Source organism: Aedes aegypti, chromosome 3 (genome assembly GCF_002204515.2).
Source record: "Aedes aegypti strain LVP_AGWG chromosome 3, AaegL5.0 Primary Assembly, whole genome shotgun sequence".
NCBI lineage: Eukaryota > Metazoa > Arthropoda > Insecta > Diptera > Culicidae > Aedes > Aedes aegypti.
This window is the reverse complement of record NC_035109.1, coordinates 210956195-210978291: the sequence shown is the minus strand read 5'-3', so window position 1 is coordinate 210978291 and position 22097 is coordinate 210956195. Positions and strand designations below refer to the sequence as shown.

Here is a 22097-nt window from a genome sequence, read left to right as displayed (position 1 = left end):
CTGCAGCCCACTCGATCGCAATTGTGGAGGAGTGGATGAGCTCCAGGAAACTGGAATTGGCTCACCACAAAACTGAGGCTGTTGTTGTCAACAACCGAAAGTCGGTGCAGCAAGCGGTGATCAGTGTAGGCGACTGCACAATCACTTCGAAGCGCTCCGTCAAACACTTGGGGGTGATGATCGACGACAAGCTTACCTTCGGTAGCCATGTCGATTATGCCTGCAAGAGAGCCTCCACAGCTATTGTGGCACTGTCCCGGATGATGTCCAATAGCTCTGCGGTGTACGCCAGCAAGCGTAAGCTTCTGGCCAGTGTCGCCTCGTCCATACTGAGGTATGGTGGCCCGGCTTGGGGCACGGCTTTGAGTACCGATAGCTACCGTAGCAAGCTAGAGAGTACTTATAGGCTAATGTGCCTGAGGGTTGCGAGCGCGTACCGTACCGTGTCACACGATGCACTTTGTGTCATCACCGGTATGATGCCTATTGGTATCCTTATCATGGAAGACATAGAGTGCTTCGAAATGCGCGGCACAAGAGGCATACGCAGGACTGCCAGACTGGCCTCCATGGTCAAATGGCAGCGTGCGTGGGACAGTTCCACCAAGGGAGTGTGGACTCACAGGTTGATTCCGAGGTTAGATATCTGGGTCAATAGGCGCCATGGGGAACTAACATTCCACCTAACACAGGTCCTTTCGGGTCATGGATGCTTTAGACAATATCTACACCGTTTCAGTCATGCGGGTTCTCCCGAATGTCCAGTTTGTGCAGGTTTAGAGGAAACGGCGGAACACGTTTTGTTCGTGTGCCCGCGTTTCCGCACAATGCGTGACCGCATGTTTGCCACATGCGGTCGGGACACGACTCCGGACAATTTGGTCCAGAGGATGTGTGCAGACGAGTTTGGCTGGAATGCCGTTTCATCGGCTATCACCCACATCGTCTCGGAACTCCAAAGGAGGTGGCGTGTGGACTCGAGGAGTGACTAGTGCAGACGCTAATCAACAGGTGGTCCAAGGGTTCGCAGTCGGCTACGTAGGTCATACCGGTGCCCTATGGTCGAAATCGACCCTTACAGCGATTAAGTTACCGCGGGGAGAACATCCTGGTAGCGCTGCTGTCGTGGCGCCGGCCTACTGGGTGGATACGAGCCTCTGGTTGTTCGGGGCAGGTGGAGGCCCCTTCGTCAGCAATCCCAGCTGGTGCTAGCTGATAGGGCCTGAGCCTTCAGTAGGTCAAATTGCGAAGCCCGCAGTATCAGTTCTTGATACCTGCGGTGCAGCTGGGCGCGGGCTTAGTGGTCGACCCTGCCCGCCTTCAGCGGACAACGGGAGGTGAGGACCACCCGGGAAGCTAGCAATGCGCCAGCATGCTACCTTGGTGGACCCCCATAAGCGTGTCATCGATGTTCGTTGCTGCATGGCTACGCAGCTAACCTGGAGGATGCGATGTGCAATAGCCCCTCTCCGAAGCAATGCCTTCTTGGTGGTCCCGGAGAGACGAAGGGTTTGGCGGCAATGGAAATGGTTTAGTGGGTCGGGGGTGTAGTCCTGTTTACTGCTTGTACGTAGTAAATGGTCCCCAACCCCACACTCCCGGACCTCGGTCCGGAGTCTGTTGAGCAGATTATCCCCCCATTGCTTAGAAGGAAAAAAAAAAAAAAATGAGTCGTGGCAACACACACAAACTTGGAGCAGCATTTATAGTGATGGGATGAGGAGATCTAATCGCTCAGGTTGGCCAGGAGGAGGAATTCAGACCGACTATTTCAAAGTTCAGCGTCCACCGGCTGACGAACGAACGGCTTATGACAAATAGATTTTGCTGCCTCCAAGAATATGGCCATTAGTAGCACCTACTTCCAGCACAGTTAACAGCGTACGGTACCGACGGCCGCCCCAGCATGACCTAGAGTGGCTTAATCAACCGGATGTCGCAACTGCGTACGCGCAGTACCTTTAGGCTGCATTACCGGAAGAGGGTGAGCTGGATGAAGCCCCTCTTGATGAGTGCTGGAGAACAGTGAAAGCAGCCATCAACAATGTAGCTGAGAGCGTGGGACGGAATCGACAGATTGGTTCGACGAGGAATGTAAGCAGATTCAGGAGGATAAAAATGCAGGGCAGGCGGTCATGCTGCAGCAAGGCACCCGACAGAACGTGGAACGTTATAGACAGAAACGGCAACAGCAGACCCGCCTCTTTCGGGTGAAGAACGCCGCCTGGAGAAATCGGAGTGCAAGAGATGGAACAGCTGTGCCAGTCTCAAGAAATACGGAGGATCTATTAGAAGCTCAACGCATCCCGCAACGGCTTCGTGCCGCGAGATGTGCAGGGATAAGGAGCATTTTGACGGACGAGCGTGAGGTGATCGAAAGATGAAAGCAGCACTTCAACAAATACCTGAATGGCGCTAATAGCATTACCTCCCATTGTCCGCTGAAAGCGGGCAGGGTCGACCACAACGCCCGCGCCCAGCTGCACCGCAGATATCAAGAACTGATACTGCGGGCTTCGCAATATGACCTACTGAAGGCTCAGGCCCTATCAGCTAGTACCAGCTGGGATTGCTGACGAAAGGGCCTCCATCTGCCCCCGAACAACCAGAGGCTCGTATCCAACCCAGTAGGCCGGCGCCACGACAGCAGCGCTACCAGGATGTTCTCCCCCCGGCCACTTAATCGCTGTAAGGGTCGATTTCGACCGTAGGGCACCGGTATGACCTACGTGGCCGACTGCGTAGTTGTGTTGTTTAGCGTCTGCACTAGCCACTCCTCGAGTCTACTCGCCACCTCCTTTGTAGTTCCAAGACGATGTGGGTGATAGCCGATGGAACGGCATTCCAGCCAAACTCGTCTTCACACATCCTCTGAACCAAATTGTCCGGAGTCGTGTCCTCACCGCATGTGGCAAACATGAGGTCACGCATTGTGCGAAAACGCGGGCACACGGACAAAACGTGTTCCGCCGTTTCCTCTAAACCTGCACAAACTGGATATTCGGGAGAACCCGCATGCCCGAAACGGTGAAGATACTGTCTAAAGCAACCATGGCCCGAAAGGACCTGTGTCAGGTGGAATGTTAGTTCCCCATGGCGCCTATTGACCCAGATATCTAACCTCGGAATCAACCTGTGAGTCCACACTCCCTTGGTGGAACTGTCCCACGCACGCTGCCATTTGACCATAGAGGCCAGTCTGGCAGTCCTGCGTATGCCTCTTGTGCCGCGCCTTTCGAAGCACTCTATGTCTTCTATGATAAGGATACCAATAGGCACCATACCGGTGATTACGCAGAGTGCATCGTGTGACACGGTACGGTACGCGCTCGCAACCCTCAGGTATATTAGCCTATATGTACTCTCCAGCTTGCTACGGTAGCTGTCGGTACTTAAAGTCGTGCCCTAAGCCGGGCCACCATACCTCAGTATGGACGAGGCGAAACTGGCCAGAATCTTACGCTTACTGGCGAACACCGCAGAGATATTGGACATCATCCGGGACAGTGCCACAATAGCTGTGGAGGCTCTCTTGCAGGCATAATCAACGTGGCTACCGAAGGTAAGCTTATCGTCGATCATCACCCCCAAGTGTTTGACGGAGCGCTTCGAAGTGATCGTGCAGTCGCCTACACTGATCACCGCTTGCTGCACCGACTTTTGGTTGTAGACAACAACCGCCTCAGTTTTGTGGTGAGCCAATTCCAGTTTCCTGGAGCTCATCCACTCCTCCACAATTGCGATCGAGTGGGCTGCAATCTCAACACCTCGTCGTATATGACAATCCATAACACCGGACTCAGGATGGAACCTTGAGGGACTCCTGAGGATATGTGAAAGCATTTCCGACCCACCTCTGTGTCATAGACTAATACCCGATTCTGGAAGTAATTCCCGAGAATCTTGTACACGTACTCGGGTATCCCCAGACGCAGGAGCGCATCAGCAATAGCCGCCCAACTAGCACTATTGAGTGCGTTCCTTACATCCAGAGTCACTACTGCGCAGTAGCGAATCCCCGTCCTCTTAGGCTGGAGTGCTATCTCAGCGGTTTTCTTAACCGTCAGAATAGCGTCTACAGTGGACCCTCCTTTCCGGAAGCCGAACTGGTTGCTTGAGAGACCTTTTACACCCTTGGTGTACCTTAACATTCTGTTGAGGATGGTCATCTCGAGCACCTTCCCCGTCTTGTCGAACAAGCATATTGGTCTATTCGCCGACGGGTCACCGGGTGGTTTTCCCGCCTTTGGCAATAGTACCAGGCTCTGCCTCTTCCACGCATCTGGAAATACTCCCTCGTCCAGGCATATCTGCATAGCAGATCTGAACATCCCGGGATCCTCCAAGATTGCGACTTTGAGGGCCAGGTTTGGTTGGAACTCCGTCCGGACCTAGTGCCTTACCTATACCCCGTTAACCTTTTGCAATCCCTACAAGTTCCTCATCGATTACCCTCTTTTCATCGCCAGCCCCAATCCCCGGCTGTCCTACGAAAGGAGTCCAAGGGCTCGGGTTGTGGCGCGGAAAGAGCCCTTCGGTGATCCCCTCCTTGGCGATCACGAAGCCCTCGTAGGTAGTAGACACCTACTCCTGGACGGGGTATTTACCCGTCGTCCATATCGCCGCCATTTTTCCGGATCCATCCACGACCCAGTTGCCGTTGCCGACGGGTACTCGGTATGGGTCCGATATGATGGCGATATACGTCCCCCACTCAGCAATTGCCTGATACAGCAATTGCCGAGCTGCGTCACAGTGGTTCAGGTTCAGCTGCGTTACTGTGACTTTTCATTTATGGCTCTTTTGAAGGTCGTGCACCTTGAGCCTCCCGTTGGATGCTTGTTGTTCACGGACTTCCGGGAACAAATCAAGCACTTGGGATGGTTCTTGCAGCCAAGTGCCTTATGACCTTCTTCACCACATTGCCTACGCAACTTGGTCTTATCAGGGCCTTTACAGCCCTAGGACATGTGTCCTGGTTCCCTGCACCTGAAGCAGATCACCGGTTGCTCGTGTATGGTCAATGAGCATACCACAGATAACAGATGTTGAAGTTCGATTGTAAAACTGTGTAAGACAATTAACGGTCATGTTGAGTGGCAACACAAGTAGCAACATAGTGGTGGCGCTGTCATCGCTAAGTTCCCATGACGATGTCAGTGGTGAATATGAAATATTTCAAAATACTGATACTCACCACTGATTGACGCAATTCGCTGTGTGGCGGCGCTAGTGATTGCAAGGAGTTTCAATTTGAATATTTACACAGGTTTTCAGAAAATATTTGTTCTAGCATAAACATCTGTTATCTGTGAGCATAGGGACCAACCCACCTTGATCTTTCCTACCTTAGCGGACTTATTAGCGTCCGCCACAGGTAGCTGTACTAAGGCCACCTGAGTTCCTGCCGGACCTTTCGGTAGCCGAACGGCAGCGGTGGGCACCTGTACCTCGCACTGTTGCCGCAGTGCCGTGACGAGCTCTTCTGCGTCAGTGATCTCGTCACGGTTCATCATCTTCAGAGTGACTGCCTGCGTTAGAGCCCTCACCTCGACACCCGTCGCCAAGGACTCTTCCGCCAAGCTTTTGTAGGCGGCGCCCTTGTGCTCCTTGTTGCGCTTAAGCTCGAGGATCATTTCAACTGTACGAGTGCGTCTGACACTGCGTACGTCGGCTCCTAGATCTGCGAGCTTCGCGTCGCTGCGCATTGCCTTCAAGACTTCCGAGTACTTGGACTCTTCCGTCTTGATGATGATCGCATCACCCTTTTCGCGCTTGGCACCTACCCTCCTACCTCTCTTTGGCCTGGTATCCCTACGCTCCTGCACTTCGTACTTCTTGTTCCTCTTTTTTCGCTCTACGGTTGTCCAGGGGGCGTCCCCCCCTGATCCCATCAATCCGTGAGGGGCCAGCCTTTTCGGGTCCACCCTTCTCGGCTTTCCGGGACGCCTGGCTGGGGTCCGATTTTCCGGCATATCTGCCGATTTTCGGGGTTAATATCCGCCTGGCCTTGCGAGTGCCTCCGGGTAGCTCCTCCCCTGACGGCTGCCTCGCACGCTTCTGCTTCTGCGATTGCTTGTTATAAGCATTCGCTTCCGCACTTTAAGGGCTACCCGCAAAAATGAAGGGCTCCGTCGGGGTAGACTTCAATTCCACGGGTTCTGCAGCTGCCACAGTCGCCATGGGTTTAGCATGGTTCTGCTTGGCCGCCAACATCGACTTACGAAGTCTCAACAGGGTCTGCTTGAGGTCCTTGCTAATGTTGGACTTCGAGGACGCAAAGTCAATGATGGAGTCAAGTTGCTGTGCAGCCCCTCTCTTCTTTTATTGATGGCCCTCATCAACCACGCTCCATTAATAACCTCACCCGATACGTTAGCCGGGGATGAAATATGGTGTCCAGCACTGGCACTACGTGCGCTGCTGCCTCCTCCTGCGTCCGCCCAGACAACCAGAAGTCGCATAACAGTTTACGAACAAAGTCGTTTATTTATTCAAATTGCATCACACCCGCACTACATGGTGGATGAAATCGTTTGATTGATGGGTTTCCTCGCATAAAACGTTATTTTCTGAGTTCATATGTACATTTTGTTTCGTTCCGTATACTCGTACAAAGTTAGTCGGATCAATCCGTAGCAGCTGTCAAATGAACTTTGTTATCATAAATTAAGTCGCATAAGAGTACAAATTGCTTCGCAATAAAATCGATACACTCGCATTGCATGGTACATGGTTTTTGTGGCTGCTTGGGCACGTCAGGAGTTAATCATCAATATTAACCTCCTTTTCCCGAGCAGCCTAGATAGCCGCGTAGTGTCGGTAGCGGTTGTATCAACTGGCTAAGAATTAACACTACGGACTGCCTGTTCCGGTGGTAAAAGTCCACCTCACAGGTGACCCCTAATTTATGGTGTGATGCGTACCGTGCCTAAGAATGAATGGTTAGGGGGGTCTAAATAAAACCTAACCGCAAACGGAGCCTGTGGGGTACCAGGGCGCCCTCCACAGTATTGAGTCCTTCCTGTGCTACCCGGAGCAATGGTGCAGGTGACCTTGTGTTTCTCCGAGATAATCGGCTGCCCTTCTTCAGTCTCTATCCTGAGGCTTAATAAGGGTGGGATTATGAATATGTTGACATTTAATTTAAATTATCACCTATATGGATTCGCATTATGCGTTTTACACAGTGTATTCTGTGCTCTTTCGCCTTTGGCGACTTTAAATAGATACCGATCTGGTTTTTTCGTTGCTGGTCTTTTTCGTGCTGAGATTGCAAAAAGCTTAATCCTGCCTAGTTTGGGTAGTGGCTACGGTTAGGTTAGCTCAGATCAATCTTCAGCATAAAAGAACAGCAACGATCAATCTTTGCAGACTCATGCAAAATGGTGCAGCCCAAGTGGCGCTAGTTCAAGAACCCTACTTTCATAGAGGGAACTTCTATCTAGGTAACCTTGTGAACCTTTTTGCTACTTTTAGCAAGCTTGAAATGGCAAACTCGCGTTCCATGCCCCGCGCATGCGTGCTCGTTAATAAAGCAATCGTTGCTACACTCATTTCTGAGTTAACTACCAGAGATGTATGTGCTGTCACAATCGATGTTTCTGTTGGTGACCTCAACAGGAAATACGTCTATTGTTCGGTATATTTACCACATGATGAACCATCCCCAACGGATGACTTCAAACGAGTTGTCGTACACTGCGTAACAAAAGGCCTTCCGCTGATTGTGGGCAGTGATGCCAATGCTCATCACATCATCTGGGGCAGCTCGGATATCAATTTGAGAGGCTCCAGTCTGATGGAATACTTAAGTAGTACAGACCTTGGATTACTTAACATAGGCAATCGCCCAACCTTCATGGTTTCTAATAGAGAAGAAGTGTTAGACATAACGCTCTGCTCGAATAGAATCAGTCACGAGTTGACGAATTGGCATGTATCAGATGAGGAATCATTATCTGATCATCGCTACATCTTCTTTGAACATTCAAATGTAACTGCGCAGACTTTGCGTTTTAGGAATCCCCGGTCAACAAACTGGGAACTCTACATTGAATTGGTTGTGACCAAATTTCATGGATATTCTCCGTCCATTGAAAATCCAAGTGATCTGGATGATGCCGTTGATACTACAACATCCTACATTATGGAAGCTTTTGAAGAAGCATGTCCTCTGCGGTCTGTAAAGACTACAAGAGGGACCCCATGGTGGAATTCCGATCTGACTAGACTCAGGAAACAATGTAGAAGGAGTTGGAACAGACGCCGTTCAGCTGGATCAGAGTCGTTCAAGTCAGCTCGCAAGGCTTACAAGAAGGCTCTTCGTTCTGCTGAACGATCCGGCTGGAAAAACCTTTGTACAAATGTTTCCAGTTTGAGTGAAGTCAGTCGGTTGAACAAAATTCTTGCAAAATCTAAGGATTTCCAAGTGAACGAAATTCGCTTACCTAATGGTGACTTTACTTCTTCCGATGAAGAAGTTTTAGAATGTTTATTCAATACACACTTCCCCGGATGTGTGGACATAGCATCTACGGATGAACCAAATGTCTTTTCATGTAGTTACGAGTCTCTGGCCTCGGCTCGCAGTATCGTAACTACTGAATCGATTCAATGGGCACTTAATAGTTTTGCTCCTTTCAAATCTCCAGGAGCGGATGGGATTTATCCTGTTCTGCTCCAAAAGGGATTTGAGTTTATCAAACATGTTTTGAAAAAGCTACTTGTAAGCAGTTTTGCTACCGGGTACATTCCCAAATCCTGGCGTGATATTACTGTAAAGTTTATCCCAAAAGGAGGACGTGCGTCGTATGAGGAAGCGAAGAGTTTTAGACCAATCAGTCTGACATCTTTTCTTCTGAAATGTCTGGAACGCATTATCGATCATCACATCCGTGATGTTTATTTGGCAAACATGCCTCTTCATGTGAATCAACATGCTTACCAATCTGGAAAGTCCACTGTGACTCTTTTACACAAAGTTGTATACGATATCGAGAAAGCATTCGCTCAGAAGCAATCGTGCTTGGGTGTTTTCTTGGATATTGAGGGTGCCTTTGATAACGTGTCTTTCGATGCCATATTGGAAGCCGCACGAAACCATGGGCTACCTACAATGATTACCAATTGGATTCATCAAATGCTCAAAAACCGACATCTCTTCTCGACATTGCGTCAAGCAGCGATTCGAAAATTGAGTGTTTGCGGATGCCCCCAAGGGGGAGTCTTGTCACCACTTTTGTGGAATCTCGTAGCAGATACGCTATTGAGGCAACTCAATAATTGCGGTTTTCCAACTTATGGATTTGCCGACGACTATCTAGCTCTGATAGTTGGTATGTGCATAAGCACCCTATTCGACCTGATGCAAAGTGCTCTTCAGGTAGTCGAGAGTTGGTGTCGCCAATATGGCCTTTCGGTTAACCCGAATAAAACATCTATTGTTCTTTTTACGGAAAGACGAAACCGCGATGGAATTCGACCTTTACGTCTTTTTGGCACTGAGATTAATGTGACTGATCAAGTAAAGTATGTCGGAGTCATTCTAGATTCCAAACTTTCATGGACACCTCACATTGATTTCAGAGTCAAAAAAGCTTGCATGGCCTTCGGTCAATGCCGGCGAACCTTTGGTTAAACTTGGGGCCTCAAACCCAAATATATCAAATGGATTTACACAACAGTTGTTCGACCAATATTGGCATATGGATGTCTTGTGTGGTGGCAAAAGGGCGAAGTGAGAACAATCCAATCAAAATTGGGCCATCTCCAAAGGATGTGCTTGATGGCGATGTCTGGTGCGTTCTCTACAACTCCCACAGCAGCGCTCGAGGCCCTTTTCGACGTTGCGCCACTACACATATATCTTAAACAAGAAGCACTTTCTTGCTCTTACCGTTTATGGGTACTGGATCTACTGGAGAAAAATCCAGTGACTCGTAGATCTACACACACTTCGTTGTTTCCACTTTTGGTGAATTGGGACAAAATTGTCCTTGCTCCAAGTGATCTCACAATTGCTTGTAACTTTCCTTACAGGACATTTACCACACAATTCCCTTCACGGGAAGAGTGGACGTCTGGGTATTTGGAAAGAAGTATATCAAACAATATAGTATGTTACACTGATGGCTCCCTTCTTGAAGGTAGAGCTGGTGCAGGAGTATATTCTCGTGAGCTAAGGCTGAATCAGTTTTACTCACTTGGTAGAAACTGCACCGTTTTTCAGGCGGAAATATTTGCCCTTATGTGTGGAGTGCAATCAGCACTTCAACAGCGCGTAATGGGTAAAGTCATATACTTCTGTTCAGATAGTCAAGCTGCTATAAAAGCTCTCGCTTCGGCCAACTCAAGGTCGAAGCTTGTTATCGCATGTCGAACTCAAATTGAGGAACTGAATTCAGTCAACTCTGTAAACCTTGTATGGATACCTGGCCATTCTTCCATCGCTGGAAATGAATTGGCTGATGAGCTAGCTCGCGATGGAGCATCGCATAACTTCATTGGCCCTGAGCCGGCTATTCCAATTTCGAAGTGCTGGGTGAAGCTTCAGATAAACTCTTGGGCGGCAACTCAGCACAAGCAATATTGGAATAGTTTGGAGTCGTGTCGTCAAACAAAATTGTATATTACTGAGCCATCTCCAAATCTGTCAAAGCAGAATTGCAGTCTCTTGGTCAGAGCGTTGACAGGCCACTGCCGACTCAACTATCACATGGCAAATATTCAGCGTGCTGACTCATTTGTGTGTGATAGTTGTGACTCCGATTATGGAACTTCGTATCACCTGATATGTAACTGTCCAGTTTTTGCGCAAATGCGATTCCAATTACTTGGTAAACACTTATTAAGTGAAACTGAATACAGAAGCTTGAATCTTCAGGACATCCTGTTATTCTTAACCCGCTGTGGTAATGAGCTATAGGCTCTCTTTACGCTCATGCGTTTTGCAGTGCCCTTTTTAGGGCGCTGTTCGAACCCATTGTGGTATGGAGCTACATGCTCTCATTTCGCTTATGCGATCTTCCCTTTTCAAGGGACCCCACTCCTATTTCCTCCCATCTTTCCCTTCCCTTTCCTCTCCCATCGGGTAGATGATGAAATAGGCTCAAATATGGCGATGGCACAAATCTCCCAACTGGTGGGGAACGTGCCTTTGGAGCCGGCCTTCTGATACCTGATACCTGCATGGTACTTTTCATCATATAAAAATGCACGCATATCGCCTCCAGTTTTGTACGTATAAAGCCTTTTCGCACCATCTTATTCGTGAAACTTTCAACATATAAGCATCGCATAACGCAAAAAGTGATTCCGTTATACGTACATTCTGGCTGTCTGGGCGCTCTTCTCAACGGAGACCTAGCTAATCCACTTCTTGCGAAGGGGTTCGCTTCCCTACTACTGCTTCCTGCGCTACTACTCTTGTCTTAATTTAAATTTGTACTCATTTTGGATCCCACGAGTTGCACGGGAAAAGAGGTCCACCACGCCAGAGCCCTGCATTAACGCGGTAAGGGACAAATTACTGTGAGGGGTGCCCAGGTGCCCCACAGTCTCCGTTAAAGGTCGAGCATCTTTTTTACCCCCTTGACCACTCATTCCTTGGCACGGTTTTTCACTTCACACCTTGAATTGGGGTTACCCTGTTTGGTGGACTCTTACCACCGGAACAGGTCATCCGTAGTTCTATTCTAACTCGGAAACTACACAGCTAATGAAAAGCAATGAAGGACGGGACAACGGAGGAAATGCCTTCGTCAGTACTACGGGCAATGGAAACCAACCAGCCCCCAATTTGAGGGAAGTTAAGGATGCCATTCACCAGCTCAAGAACAATAAAGGTGGGCCCGGAGAGACTGGCGATTTGTCTACACCGGCTGATAGGCACAATCTGGGAAACAGAACAGCTACCGGAGGAGTTGAAGAAAAGGATTATATGCCCCATCTACAAGAAAGGCGACAAGTGAGATTGTGAGAACTTTCGTGCCATCACCATTCTAAATGCGGCCTACAAAGTATTATCCCAGATCATGTGGGCTTCGTAGCCGTGCGGTTAGCGGCGTCAGTCGTTTAGGCGTATTGCGCTACGGAGTGTGGGTTCGATTCCCGCCCCAGTCGGAGAAAACTTTTCGTCAAACGAAAAATTCTTCATTGGTCCACTGGTCGTTCCATGTGTCCGTTGTCTAATGTTAGTAATGTTCAGTCTGTGCAGCCTTTGGCTGAAGACGGTGTAAATTGTCTTTATCTTTATCTTCCGTCGTCTGTCACCTGTAGTAAATGAGTTCGTGGGAAGTTATCAAGGACCAGATCTTTACTGTACGGCAAATCCTCCAAAAATGTCGTGAATACAAGGTCTCAACACATCACCTTTTCATCGATTTCAAGGTGGTATACGATAGTATCGATCACGTAGAGATGTCGAACATGGGCGAGAACAGCTTTCCCGGGAAGCTCACGAGACTGATAAGAATACCCCAGACTCTCGTGCCTGTTATTCAATATTGTGCTGGAAGGTGTTATGCGGAGCGCCGGGCTTAACAGCCGGGGTACGATTTTTACGAGATCCAGTCTATTTGTTTGCTTCGTGGATGATATGGACATTGTCTGTCGAACATTGGAAAAGACAGAAACATAACAGACCTGTACACCCGCCTGAAACGTGAAGCAGCAAAGGCTGGACTGGTGGTGAATGCGACCAAGACAAAGTACATGCTAGCTGGTGGGGCCGAGCGCGATAGGGCTCGCCTAGGTAGCAGTGTTACGATAGACGGGGTTACATTCGAGGTGGTCAACGAGTTCGTCTACTTTGGATCCTTGCTGACGGCTGACAATAACATAGGAGAAGGTATCGACCGTGATTGTTTTAATTTTATTTTGTTTTATGGCTATAGCGGTCATGCGACTCAAAGCTAAAGGGAGTCTATAGAAGCAAATGATGGAAACGAATAGGTGCATAGGCGTCGCAAGAGAGCGACAAGATTGAAAATTTGTAATTAGGTGGTGAAAATGTGGTGACTGGCGGGAAGAGCACACATGATAGAGACAAACCATCTCTGACTGCGTGTTAATTCCCAATATCAGTCATCGATCGATAGAACCGTTGCCGTCAGTATATGAGCACATTGAAGCCTCCTGTATTTTGCCTGTGTTGGTAGCAAAGCTCAAAGCTTTGAGCCAACCCTTTTCCAGTAGAGAAGCTAGGCAAAATATAGGACGCTTCGATGCTTACTGACTTTAAAATGGCTTGCTCAATTTTCACCACATAATTACAAATTTCCAATCTTGTCGCTCTCTTGCGACGCCTATGCACCTATTCGTTTCCATCATTTGCTTCTACAGACTCCCTTTAGCTTTGAGTCGCATGAACGCTATAGCCATAAAACAAAATAAAAAAAAAAGCTGACAATAACGTTAGCCGTGAAATACGGAGGCGCATCATCAGTGGAAGTCGGGCCTACTAATGCCTCCACAAGAAGCTGCGGTAAAAAAAGATTCACGCCCGCACCAAATGTACCATGTACAAAACGCTCATAAGGCTGGTAGTCCTCTAAGGGCATGAAACGTGGACGATGCTAGAGGAGGACTTGCAAGCACTTGGAGTCTTCGAACGTCGCGTGCTTAGGACGATCTTTGGCGGTGTTTAGGAAAACGGAGTATGGCGGCGAAGGATGAACCACGAGATCGCCCAAATCTACAGCGAACCCAATTTCCAGAATGCGGCCAAAGCTGGAAGGATACGATGGGCAGGGCATGTTGCAAGAATGCCGGACAGCAATCCTGCAAAGATGGTGTTCGCTTCGGATCCGGTTAATACAAGAAGGCGTGGAGCAGCGAGCGAGGTGGGCGGATCCAGTGCGTATCGATTTGGCGAGCGTGGGGCAGATCCGAGAATAGAGAGATGCGGCCACGAATCGAGTATTGTGGCGTTGAATTATTGATTCAGTGTTATCTGTTTAGATGTTAACTAAATAAATGAATGTTCGCGTTGTTACGGTATACTTCGTACTAGCAATATTCATGTGCCTTTTTTGATAATCTCATTTCGATTGCTTTCAGAAATAAGGCTCGGGAATTAACCTTGTTCTCATCTTGAACAAAACGCGTAGAAGCAGGAATTTGTATAATATAAAATGGTTGTCTCTCGATAAAAAAATATAAAATGTGGGTGTTCACCCTCTAAACCCCGGGACAGACCGTTTATTTTTAATCGATTGGTACTCAGAAACAAATAAGTTTCATGAAATGCGGTTTTCACTTAGGATGAGTTGGAATACCTGCGGAAATAAGTGTTCCGTAGCCTCATTTTTTTAAACTTTGACAATGAAACCAATATTTAGTGATAGTTTTTAGCCATATTCAGAACACATGTAAATTTGGAGAAATAGTGTTTATTTGAGGTGCAACAGCCGTAATATTGTGGTGTCCAGTGAATTCTTCCTTATTTCGCATGAATTCTTATAAATAAATGGCGAAATTAAGTGTATTTGATTCGAACGTGTTCGAGGTTTTGAATCCATGTGAAGCAATAATTGCAAAAAGTGTACTTCCCGTGGAAAAAGTGAAATTAAAGTGATTTGTTCCAGCCTAGCAATCAGCCATTTTTTCGCGTCCAAATTTTGAGCAAGAGCGTGTCGAGCACGCCGTTTCCTTATGTGTTTGTGTAGTGCCAATGATAATGTCGCGTCTTTGAATTTGTGTCCGTCCAAACGAACAAATACTACTGAAAGGTGTAGCACAGAATAAGAAAACCAGTTCCATTGATCAGTGCAACATTTCGCATGCGGACGGTTGAGTGATGACACATTGAGTGTAATGATGTTTGTATGTGTTTTTGCAATCAGTGAAATGGTTCGAGAAAGAAAACACCAGATGTTGAAGCGAAGGCAGCAAACTGAAGCTAAGTATTTTTCTCGTTTTTTTCTTCTGAATGTGCAGATGTGGATTGGTTTTGAACGTTGCAAAGTGATGCTGGGGACGAAGATGTAGATTTCAACGGATCGATGTGGGAGTAAATGTGTTTTTATTTCAGACTGTGTTTTTTTTATATTTAACACTCACTGTCTGCTCTGTGTTGGTACTGTTTTGCTTTATTTCATCTCTGCCATCAAATATTTTAGAGCGTCCATTGCACGATGAAGTCAGCGGAGAGTCGTTCTCTCCTCTGGAAAATCTGAGAAAGGTGAGAGTGGGAGAGAGAGGGCTTCGCTGCGAAAACAGATCGGTTGGATTTCCTTCATTCTCCATGGACCAATGCACTGGTTCACTAGTTTGACGTTTGAGCGGTGCCGTATTATTTATGTTACCATAGTAACCAGTGGACTCGGCACCGCCCAGGCGTCGAATTGGCGGACTCGTGCATCAGTCCATTGCACGGTGACGTCATCAGAGAATCGCTCTTTTTCCTTCCTTCGGGAGGTCTGAAAACGATGGTGCCAGCACCTGTCAACTAGTTTTTAAGTTTTGTTAAAGAGCGAAAGAGAGAGGGTGTCTCTGTGAAATGCCTAATGGGCAATTCATTCATTAGTATTACTCGCCCTTATTTCTTATAGGGGAAGTGGGGGTAAAGAACACCTTAAGATCAGCGATAGCTGAATGATTTGCTGCACATAAACTGAAATTTGCAATTCTCACACATCGCCTAACAGTCGAGGCCTGGGAGGGAGGCACCGATATTACACACAAAATATGACACAAAGTTATTTCGAATTGCAAGAAAACTCCAGTTTGTCAACGACAATCAAGGAAGACTTGATAAAAATCGCTAGTTTTCTTTTGTTGTGTTCCTTCGATCGTTCTGGACAAACATGGAAAAAGGGCCGAAGTTTTCTGTGCATTTAAATTTCGTTTTTATTGGACAAAGTTAAATAATGCGCATTTGAACACTTTATATTCAATCAGGATAAAAGGTGCTATTGTGACATTACTTTTGAATAAGCATGAATAGCTTTTCAATCGATTTTTTGTCACATTTGATAAAATGCTAAAATACGTTTTAATCAATTACGCGCTTTTATCATGTTTGTCCATTGTTTTAGATCTGGGCTCACAGTGACAGTTCGTGACAGCAAAATCTCGGTTCACCTTGACGTTCATAAATTTCGTATTGGTTTCTCCCTCCCAGGTCGAGGCTAGTATGCAACACCAAAGACGGTCCTACAGTTGAGGTCAGAATACGCGTGTCTGTCAAAGGATAAATACTTTAGTGGAGTTAAATGACAAATTCGGTTTTTCATTTGTTTCCTTACTGTTATTTTGATCTGAGTAGTGTTTGATCCTTCAACCTTGCCGCTTGCTCCTGCGGGGCGGGCAATGGGGGCAGGATTAAACTTGTCGCGCGTCGTTCGCTCAGAAAAATGAAAAAGCGCCGTGGGTCGTTAGTAGTGTTTGATCTATTGATCGCGTCGCTTGCTCTTGCATGGGCGAGTGACGAACACTTATTCGACGTACAATGCGATTATCGAATTATTTCGCGAATCCGGTTAGGCGTGATTATATCATGGATCGCATCACCAAACATTGGTGACTCCCAGATCTCTACCTTATCCCACTAACCCAATATCCTTTCCATGACAACCGTGGAGATGCAGAGGTGATCTCGGTCTCTAGTAACAACGGTAGTCACACTAACATTCCTTCCCTTCCCCGATGACTGTAAGGACGTGGCCGGCGCCGTTATTGACTTTTAAATTTGAGCTCTCGATTTGTGCACATTGAAGAATGGTAAGCTAATCCCAAGCCCCATTCATTAATTCCCTGTGCAACTTCGATTGTTCTGGTCAATCACGGAGTAGCAACTACGAATTGTACGGTCATCTATGCTTATGCTTATGCTATATTCAGAACACATGTAAATTTGACCCACAGCAAAAATGCGACTACTTGAATGTCATAACATCATGTCAGAAACTCAATGCAAGATATCAATTCTCAATATTGTCAATTTTACCCTATTGCTCAAGCTGGGTTGTAGGGTCACTTCCGGTGAACCAGGAGACGAACATGGATGAAGATCAAAAATAGGCATGCGATTGCTCAAACTTCATGAAATAGCCTCATGTAAGAACATGATTCTTGCTTGAATTGATACTTCGGCCAAACCTGAAATTTTCAAGAACACAAATCTAGAGAACCAGAAAGCGGTTGGAGCTGAAAACTTAATCGATTGGTCACACGCTGGTGGTGACCAATCGATTGAATTTTCAGTTTGAATGGTTGTTTAGTTCACTAGATTTGTACTTCTCAAAAATTTGAGGTTTGGATTCGATGTATCTTCACTTCTTCTTCTTCTTTCTGGCGTTACGTCCCAACTGGGACAAAGCCTGCTAGTGTTCTTATGAGCACTACAACAGTTATTAACTGAGAGCTTTCTTGGCCGATTGACCATTTTTGCACGTGTATATCGTGTGGCAGGTACGAAGATACTATGCACTGGGAATCGAGAAAATTTCCTGTACGAAAAGCTCCTCGACCAGCGGGATTCGAACCCACGACCCTCAGCGTGGTCATGCTATCTGGCGATGCATCTTCACCTTAAGTCTAAAAATAGAAGAATAGAGAACACTTATTTCCAGTTGAAACACATGTCTAGACCAGAACTTCCGATTTAAAAATCCCACTAACAAGAAGTATACCGTGGTGAATCAAAATCCGGACAGTACCAATATCCGGACACTCTGATGAAATTCATTGAATAAAAGGAAAATATTGTATAATTATTTAGAATTTTGTTCATAATTTCTACTTCCAATAGTTTTGAACATTTTATCAGCATTTGTTATCTAGTAACCATTGCCTGATAATCATGAAAAAGTAATAACAATAAACTGCTTCAGTTAGACGTCATTTTCTTACAGTGCAAGATGTTTTGGTGATAGTGCCGCCGAGTCTACCACAAGTTTTAGTTTAATATAATGTGTGAAAGTTATCATATTTGAGAAGCGTTTTCGATAAAAATGTGAATAGAACTGTAGTTCAACAACTGGAAAACACGGCAGTAGTGGTATATGGTGTAAATATGCATTTTTCGACGCAAACAAAGACTGTCCGGGAAACCATCCAAGTGTCTTTAATTCCGGACATCATACTAAAGCCTCATTATTTGTTACTGTTAGCAAATATTTGGAATGTAATACTGGAGAAACTTGACGATATTATCAAAAGAAGTGTTTTAAGTGTTCAGAATGACTTTTATGCAATAAAAGCTTCAAATTATTGATTTAGTTTGAACCACAAGCGGTTGATTGGATATGTCTTGGATGCAGTAGAGGTAAACTATGCGTTTATGTGCATATTTATCATATTTTCAAGCAATATGCATCACATGTGAGTACTAAAATCTTATAAATTTTATTATCTATTCAATAAAGAAATGCCTTAATCATTTTTACGAATATTTCATATAATTACATAACCGTCCGGATTTTGATTCCATAGTGTCCGGATTTAAAAACAAAGCTTCTGGAGGTGTCCGGATTTAAGGACAAGACATGCCTTTTTAATTCAACAATTTTCATGATAAAATCATAATATTCACCGTCAAATTATTTTTTATTATAACAAAATGGTTCAAAACTGTTGGTCACACAAGGTGGTTTCATAGAAATCTATGGGAAACATATTGAAATGAAAGATTAAAGAATTGCCCTTGCTTAAGCGTCCGGGTATTGATGCAGCACGGTAACTCATTCCATCAATCATAATGACAACTACATTTGATGAAACTTATTTGTTTCTGAGCACTAGTCGATTGAAAATCAAAGGTCTGTCCCGGGGCTTTGAGGGTTAAATCTTTAGGTGATGCATTTTGCGTGAAATTGGAAAAATAAATCTAAAGAAGTTGTTCTAGCATTCCTTGAGAAAAAAAGAATCCATTCGAAGCCAATGCTTATGTTTTCGAAAGTCCGAGCCACTATTTTTCTTTGCAAAAATCTGTCTATATACACGGGTAGTAATAAGAATCCAAAATCATGATTGTGCACCCAGATATCATGATTCCAGTGTATTTTCATCTTATGAAAATACACCATGATTTGGACTCACGATATCATGAGTCAGATTGTCGTAATGCGACACAAGCTGCGGCTGAGTGCTCGAAATCATGCATCGAATGCTCGAAAATCATGATTCGCGCATCCATTTCGGATCTATTTATATTTCTGTCAGTCAACCCGATAAAATCAAAACAAAAAAAAACAAAATATGGACGAGCAAGATTCGAATCAAGAACCTTCTGATTGAGAGCCACGTACTTTACCACAGTACAAATATATCGTGATGAATGATGGGTGATCGATGCGAATAACTTGAAGCAAAGTGCATTGCTTTGTGTTGTCGCTATGGATGTTGCGTTTATGAAGAATCATGATTATGGCTCCAGGAACCATGATTTGTCGTCCTGATATCATGGCCTAATCAATTTATGAATTTCATGACTTGTAAATCATGGTGTGGGAATCAGATTTTTATCTGTGACGCATGCCCAATTTTGATGCATAAGTTTGGCTTTCTTTCAAAATTTCGAATATGTATCAAATTTTTTGTGCATCTTTATTCAAGTTATAACCCCAATTTGTAAGATAAGCTTGAGCGTTTTGCTTCATGTTTGATTGGAGCGTGATTGCAGAAAAAAAATTCGCGAAAAGTTTTGACAAAGTATTTTCTATTGTTTCTAGAGAAAAACAAACAACTACTTTGTTAGGCAAGCCTTTCACTTAATCGTGGCTGAATAACTACTGTTTATGAAATGTTTAAAAAAATAGATTTTTAAAACAAATGTAACCCTGTTATAATTAGGTTCTTCACAAATTAATGAAGATCGAATTATTTGTGAAGGTTTTCCAAGATAATAGCTGATTTTCGAATTAATTGTAAATAAATTTGCGGTGCACCTGGAGAAGAGCTACAACTCACTTAGGCGCGGTGGCACACAGTTAAGGAATAACTGCATGATAAGGAACATCCTACACCAATGATTCACATTTGTAGAATGGACAACGTTTAAAAATTTCTATCGAAATCGTTACTTTCCCGTAAATAACGGCGAATTTTGAAGTGTGTTCGCAAAAACATCATATTATTTAGAGCCAAAAATGTAATAATGTTTTATACATAATGTCCTTTATTTTTAATATTTTTCCTCTGAAAAAAAAAGACCTTTAGTTAATCCATAACTGTGGGGTAACTGTAAGTTACGTTTGGGAACTATGAAGAGCACGGTGCTCAAATATGATGTAGTTAAAATCGTATATTGCAAAAAATAAAACGAAAAACGCCTGAAACGAAAGGGAACTTATTGGCCTGGCGTCTTATGTTTCAGAAGATTCCTTGTGGACATCGTAGCCGAATCTTGCACCCTTGTGGCTTTGCCGAATGACTTCGATGGAATGAAATATGTTCTTATCTGCTCCCATAAATTGCATCCAAGCATTATGGTAGATTCTGAGCTGTTACGTTGCTCTATTTGAGCATGGTGTGAATCTACCCGCAAAGTAAAGCTCTCAGATAACGTAAAGTGACAAGTGGTGCAAATATTTCCTCCTTCCAAAAGTGGAATCGTTTACATTAGTTAGCACAACCCTTATCCTTTTTACCACAACTGTATATACTCGTGCATAAGCGCATTGTAAACTATTCTACCGTTTTGAAAACAACCATCAAATGAGGCTAAAACAAACTGTTAGTATGAACAAGCGCGTTGTTTATCTTATGTTGCATTTACCTGATTTTGATAGCTGGCTGTTAATCAACCGCTAATTAACTCGTTTATTTGAAATGAAAACACCCAGGCAAAACAAACAAAAAGGTGAGTACTTGTCGTTTCTCTCGTTTCTCCAAGCGCAGCTTCATACACGTTTACTCATAAATCGGTATTCCCCTTCTTCTCCCGATATAAAGTCGGGAAAACCGCGTTCGCAGCGGATTTTACCGAAAACCGATCTGTGTATATTTCGAATGTTATTTTTGGAATCGCGACCACCACATCGATGGATGAACAAAACGAGAGCAAATCAAATACTTGCTCATGAAGTTTTCTAAATGGATATTGACTATTTCTCACACTAAGAGACCCGATGCTCAAAACTCGCCATACACTTTTATACTAATCACCACCACCGGCGCTCGCTCACGAAAACATTTTTCTTCGAAAATACTTTTCCATCAGCAAACATCTTTCGTTTACATTGCAAAAGCCATTCTTCTTCCTCGGCTCATAATTCGCCACCGGCACCAGTTGCACGTATCATCCAGCTGGAAGCCCTTGCCGTAGAATGGAGATCACAATTTTACCGAATTCCAGAACTGATGACACTTCAGCAAAGTTTTCCCGGCAAAATCTTCTCCGCTGACAAGGTATGAGATTTTTTTTTATTTATTCACCCCAACTTCGCCGGAAAACACCTGAAAAGTTCTCTCCAGCATAGGAGGCGATGCCTAAGGGCGCTGTGTTAGATTCCTCACCACGATTTTCCTGGGTAACGTGCTTGACACTTTTTCGACCACGGCACGGAGCACTAGGAAATTAGTATGCCATGAATGCATTCGTGTTTTCAAGCACCTCGCCTACTCGGATGGAAAATCCCATTATCACCATCACCATGGAAACAAATCCGAATTATCCTCGTCACTCAGAAGCGGCTTTACAATTTGTGTGTTTTTTCTTCTTTCTCACGGAAACGGAGTAGGCGAAAATTATCCAACCGCCACCTTTTCCACAGGTCAGTCCACGCGAAATCCCCGAGGAAAACTATCGACTACCGCTACGCTCCACACGAAATTATGACGAAAAATATAAGAAATATCTCACGCTAAACGTGGGATTTCTCAAAACCCGAAAATATCGCTCCGCGCGTTGTCCGGCCTTATGGCCAACCATACAAGAAGCATGGGAAAATCTGGCGGTCGATCCACATGGAGCTGGTTTGTATGAGTGTGCGATCGGGCGGGAGCAGCTGACCAAGAACCAAACTCCGAGGAAAAATCATATTCGCCGCATAGCTACACATTTTGGTGTGAGATCGAACACGACGTTTGTCTAGCCACTCGGTCGCTCTCCGATCGGAAAATATTTCTAATATTTATCTAGGGGAATTGGG

At 45.2% G+C, this 22097-nt stretch overlaps 1 protein-coding gene across 3 annotated transcripts in view; it reads right to left on the bottom strand.

Annotated features, from left to right (window-relative positions):
• LOC5572135 overlaps positions 1–21868 on the bottom strand; it is a 457258-nt gene extending 435390 nt beyond the window's left edge. Inside the window, exon 1 of one of the 3 annotated variants that reach the window (XM_021849403.1) lies at positions 20723–21868. The gene's annotated coding sequence lies outside the window, so the exon portion shown is untranslated. The remainder of the gene's footprint in view (positions 1–20722) is intronic. The other 2 variants (XM_021849404.1, XM_021849402.1) reach the window with 2 other exon arrangements.
• Between the last annotated feature and the right edge of the window lie 229 nt (positions 21869–22097).